This window comes from the organism of the source record quoted next, unplaced genomic scaffold (assembly GCF_019419815.1).
Source record: "Pyrus x bretschneideri cultivar Hongxiangsu unplaced genomic scaffold, Pyrus_bretschneideri_v1 Contig29, whole genome shotgun sequence".
In the NCBI taxonomy this organism is placed as follows: Eukaryota; Viridiplantae; Streptophyta; class Magnoliopsida; order Rosales; family Rosaceae; genus Pyrus; species Pyrus x bretschneideri.
In genome coordinates, this window is record NW_025999601.1 from 2,940,334 (window position 1) to 2,946,333 (window position 6,000).

The window sequence follows — 6,000 nt, forward strand, 5'->3', positions numbered from 1 at the left end:
CGATGAAAAGAGTAGCCAAGGTTGATGATAGAGAATTCGTGAAGAGGAACAACAATTGGGGAGAAAAGATGCATCTTGAACTGAGATAAAACTCAGAGCAAATTGAGGCAAGAGCACAAAATAAACTAAGACACTAAAGCTCAAAGCATAATATCATTAAATAAAAGAGGCTATCGAAGACAAGGAATAGAAAGAAAACAGGAAAGAAAGCAGGAAAACCGAAGAGCTATAGTAGTGCAAAATGTCATTTGCATTTTGTGCGAAATATTTTTAGATTAAAAAAAATATTCACTATAGAAATGTATTCACCATAAAAAATTACTAAACTTGAAATTTATCTCTATTTTCTCTCTTCTTAGTTCTCACCCAACAAAGCACAAATATACTGCACCCACCTAACTGAACCTCAATATGACCTAACATGGGCTTGTATGCCTCTGACATATATCGCGAAGGGAAACATTGTTGTAGATAAGTTTCCTAACATGGGCTTGTCTTCTCCAACTTTGGTATGACATAATTAATTCCCTTTCTAGTGGTGGCTCGTGCTGCTTTGTTTTCAAACTTTGTTGGCTTTCTTGGTTTCCGCTTCTCAAATTAATGTGCATCTCGGTATATAGGTTTGTCTGACTTTCTTATTTTCTTTTCTTAACCTGTGATGTTGCTTGATCAGTTTTGCAGGTTTACAACTTTTAGGTTTGGCTTTAGAGGGGTTAGGTTTCATGCCCCCCCCCTCTTTTCCCTATACCATTATTGTTTTTGTTTCTAGAATGGTAAGGTTTTATGTCCCCCCCTTCTTTTTCATGTATTTTTTTTCTTATACTATGAGGGGTAGGTTTATGTCCCCCATGACTAAGTGTAATTTCTTTTTTTATTATCAATAAAATTCCTCTCGTACTGTCAAAGTTTACCAAAAAAAAAAAAACTCTCAATTTGAGTATCATCACAAAATTGAACCTCAATTTGCTTATACCCACCACCGAACATGCATATCTCTCTCAACATGTAAAATCAATGCTTGAGTTACAAGTAATAGTTTCTACCTCTCATACCTCCACCAATTTTAGTTCAAGATAATATTAGATAACGAAATCAATTATATTCTAACAAAAGAATCATCACAAACAAATATAAGAAAACTATTTGAGTTGAACATAATCACTAATTTATGAGCTTAATACATGTGTGAAACTTAGCCGAAAGCCCTTAGACCATCTCTAACTCTTGGGCTAAAAGCCAAATTTTTTAGCCTGGAAAATTTAACTTTTAGCCTAGAAACAGCTTTTCTGCTCCAACCCTTTTGGTCTAAAATTTTAGCCGAGGATTATTAAAGAATGAACTTAGGCTAATTTTTTTTCTTAAATTAACTTTTTAAAAAAAATAAAATTATGTAGACTATCGTAAATTAATTTTATGAACATTTAAATATAAAAAATATTTAAATTCTAATAAATATTGAAAAATCACTAAATCTTTCCATAAAGCAAGCCTTCAACTTTCACCAACACTTCCAACTTTCATCAAACTTTCAACTTTCATCAATCATCCTCTATATAAACACAGGTTCAATATCAATTGATCACACAATCTTTCAACCTTCAATCATCCTCTATATTCACCAATCTTTCAATTTTCAAAGTGTTTTTATTTCCTAAAAATCCTCAATATCTCATCAATGGGGGTTGAATTATTAAAGGCATCTATTCTACATCAAAGTGTGGAATAATAAGTACAATAATTATTGAAGGCATCTAGATTAATAGAAATAATAATTAATAAGCCATAAATTTAATACACACGACAATTAATAAAGTACATAAAATTAATACAAACGACAATTAATAAACCACATAAACTTAATACAACCAATAATTCATACACTACATAAACTTAATAATGATATCCACCATTTTGACCTGGTGATGGACTTGGTGGTGGACTTAGGATATAGGGTTGAGATGATTCATCATCTTGCAATATATTCCTTGTGGCATACTTTCGTAAAATTTCCTTTTGCTTACCACGTAAGAACTTCTTCCTCGCTGGAGTGTATTTGTTGAGGTCCTCCATCATGAAATTAATTTCAAACCTATCTTGCTCCCTATCCTCTTCTTCCTTCATTTGCAAATGCATTCGGGCCGCTTCTTCTTGGCGAGCGCTATGGGTTTCGTTCAATTATGCAATTCTAGTAGCAATGTGTCCACTCATTGGATCTTGGGACTTCCCTTTTCTCTTTGCTTCCTTTTGCTTATCTCTTCCCGAGGGCCTTGCAAAAGAAGGAGTTGGGGTCATTTCATCAACACCTTCATCTCCGGCATTTGTCGGTGCAGTTTCACGTTGAAATAATCTTCCCCATTGTTGGTCCGCATCGGTTCCCACCTTGGACAATCCTTGAGGATGTCCCAAGCATGTTGCAACTTAAAAACGGTGTTACTCTTGTTTTGTAAATTTTCATTGCTTTCACCCTACGCAAAAAATACATAAAAACAATTAGTTGCAAAATAATATTATGTACATGACACATAAAATATCAAGAAAAAAAACTCACAATTTATGTGGTGCTCCTTCCGCTAACCATGTCAGCCACTATTCTCTCGAAGTTTCCCTTCCATGAAGTGCATGCTTTATTGATAGTCTTCCACCGATCGTAAACACCACCACTGTCCTTCCCGCCGCCGTTGCAGTTTTCATGAAACTTTTCAATGATTTTATCCCACAAAACCTTTTTATTTTGATTCATGCCAACTGCACTATCTTCGCTAATAGAAAGCCATGCCAAGCATAAAGCAACATCTTCCTCACATGTCTAATTGCGATCTCTAATATGCTCACTTGCCATGTTGAACAATTTGGAAATGGAAAGAAATGGTAGAAAGAAAAATTGGAAGAATTGTAGGAGAAAATAGAGTTTTGTGTGGATGTTTGAACAAATACATAGGTATTAATAGAGTTTTTGGGTAAATTTTGAGTTAAATAATTTTTTTTAATTATTTCAGCCGTTGGATTTAAATTTGGGCCGTTAGATCTTTTCTTTTTTACTGTTAGATTTGATTATATTCGATCTCAGCAGTTGGATTCAATGTATTTTAAAATAACATTTTTTAAAAAAACAAAATTTGAATCTAGACCATTGGATCAACCAACCGTTAGATGCAAAAAAAAGTCGTTGGGCTCTAGGTTGTGGTCGACAGCAGCCCTGACAGTGGGCCCCCTTGTCGGGCGTTGAAGGCTCATGGGCGGCGTGGGGCTAATGGGCGAGTGAATGGGCCGAGAGTGGGGTACTTTTGGGCAAATCCATGCGTTTGTGGGCTAAATCTTGGGGGTATTTGGCCTTGGTTTGACATTTGACTTTTAGCCCAAGGATTTTGTTTGGATTGGGTTGCATTTGGGTTGGGGGGGGGGGGAATAAGTGGGGTATTTTGGCTTTTAGCCCAGGGTTGGGTGTAGTCTTGGAAGTATCAACACACTTCGAATATACATAGAACAAGTGGTCTTTGAAATTGCCCACCCCATCAAGATGGTCCCTGAAATTGAAAATCGATCCATGTGGTCCTTGAAATGAGTGTTGCAAATCAATTCCTTCCATCACAATTCCATAAAAAATTATTATGTGTTGATGTAGCACTTAAATGAGTCATGCAAATTTAATTATATATTATTATGTGATAAAAAATATTTAAATAATAAAAATAAAAAATAAAAATATTTGAATAATAAAAAATAAAAGAAGAAGAAGATGATTGAACACTGTTCATCATATTTTTGACAATATTTAATTTTTTAGGATCGTCACATGAAGGTGGAGGGGTGGGGTGGGAGGATCTGATGCCCACCATGTCCATGTGTGCGGCCAAGATTTTTCAACTGATCCGGGAACTTGGCCACAAGTCCGATGATGGCACTCTAAAGATACATACAACTTCGTGGGAGAGGGGGGGTAGGGTGGGGGTTGTAGTGGGAGGGTGGGTGGGGAAAAAGATGATGAACATTGTTTAATCATCTTCTTCTTCTTCTCTTATTTTTTATTTTTAAGTTTTCAGTTATAAAAAAATTAAAAAATTATTATTATTTAAATATTTTGAATTCACATAATAATATTTAAATTTGTGGGACTCATTTACATCCCACTTTAGCACATAACAGAACACCCATTTTCAGGAACTATGTACATTGATCGATTTTTAATTTCAATGACCATGTTGATGGGGTGGTCCAATTTCATTGACCATTTGCGATAGAAACCTATATATATATATATATATATATGATAATGTTGGGTTCTTAATAAGTTATTATTAAGGTCAAGGACAAAATACATAGGAAACATTATGAATTTGTTGAGGTCATGCACAATCATTGACTTCATTTTGCCTCCACTACTGTCGTTGATGTTATAAAATAAAAAGAGAAAGTATTTTAGGAATATGATTTAATTAGTGATTTGATATGATTTAATTAGATTTGATATGATTTGATTTGGTCTAGGTTTTCTTGTCTTGTTGACAAATGATTGTTTTGATTTATTTCCTAGTATTGCTCTTTTGTAATCTTATAATTAAGTACCTCCCTATGGAGAAGTATAAAATATTAAAGTAGTATTTGAGAATTGTGAGATTGTAGAGAATTCTTAAATTTGTCATAAACCCTTTATTTTCAACTCAGAGCAGAGTTCGATTCTTGTTTGAACTTTGCTGTTAGCACTTCCCTATGGGTGCACAAAGCTAATTTTCTTCGTTCACCCATATGCCATGAACCTGAGGGTGAAGATTGTCTACTATTGCTAAACGAAGAAGAATGGTTTCTATTGCCATGAAGAAAAAAAAAAGAAGAAAGAAAAAAGTTGTGGTTTCGCTGCCTTGTAGAAGAGATTAGAAGAAAGAAAAAATAAAAAGTTTTGTCAAGGTAGGATCCGTTTCCTATCATGAAGGCTTTTGGGTTTTGTGTTATTTATTTTATTTTTTAATTTAGTTTAGTTAGCTTCAGTTGAGCTTTCAAAAAGATTAGCGTTTGTTTCAATTAGACTCTAAAAAAGAGGCGTTGGTTCCAACATCAAGAGATTTATGTATTGGGCTTTCGAAAAAAGATGTTAGTTCCAATTAGGCTTTTGAAAAGATTAGCGTGAGTTCCAGTTGGGCTTTTGAAAATAGGTGTTAGTTCCAAGAATTATGATTTGTTCGTTGAACTTTCGAAAAGGTTTGTTCTAGTTGGGCTTTTGGAAAAATTGGCGCTAATTTCAACTGAGCATTCGAAAAGAGGCATTAGTTCTGACCAATTGTGATTTGCTGAGCTTTCAAAAAGATTGGCGTTAGTTTCAGCGTATCAATGAAGATTTCTTTCTTGACTAACTCATGATTTCACACCATGAATTTGAAGGGGGGGGGAGTTTGGAAAATAAAAGGGAAAGTATTTTAGGGATATGATTTAATTAGTGATTTTGTATTATTTAATTAGGTTTGATATGATTTGATTTGGTCTAGATATTCTTGTCTTGTTGACAAATGATTGTTTTGATTTATTTCCTAGTATTGCTCCTTTGTAATCTTATAATTAAGTACCTCCTTATGGAGAAGAATAAAGTATTGAAGTAGTATTTGAGAATTGTGAGATTGCAGAGAATTCTTATATTTGTGTTTACACCCGAATTTACACTATCGACCCAATTAATCAAGGCCGTCGGATGATTATAGGTTTTCTTGATATTACTATTGTCTTTTATCATAGTAATTATCTTGAACATATCCTTAAAGTGTGAAATGCTGTGCAACATTAGAGTCCTATTTGCATGCGAACCACAGGGAACAATACTACAAGAATGCAATTAATATTGGATGATCAGTATGTAGATATGCCATTTGGAGTAATCAAAATGAGGTGATGTGATGGAATCAGTTGGTTTTGCAGATAATGCGAAGCTATCAACCATGATATTTTAATTACCACACATGTATGGATAAATCTTATGAAGAAATGATGGGATAAGTAGAACCACTGAATATCCTT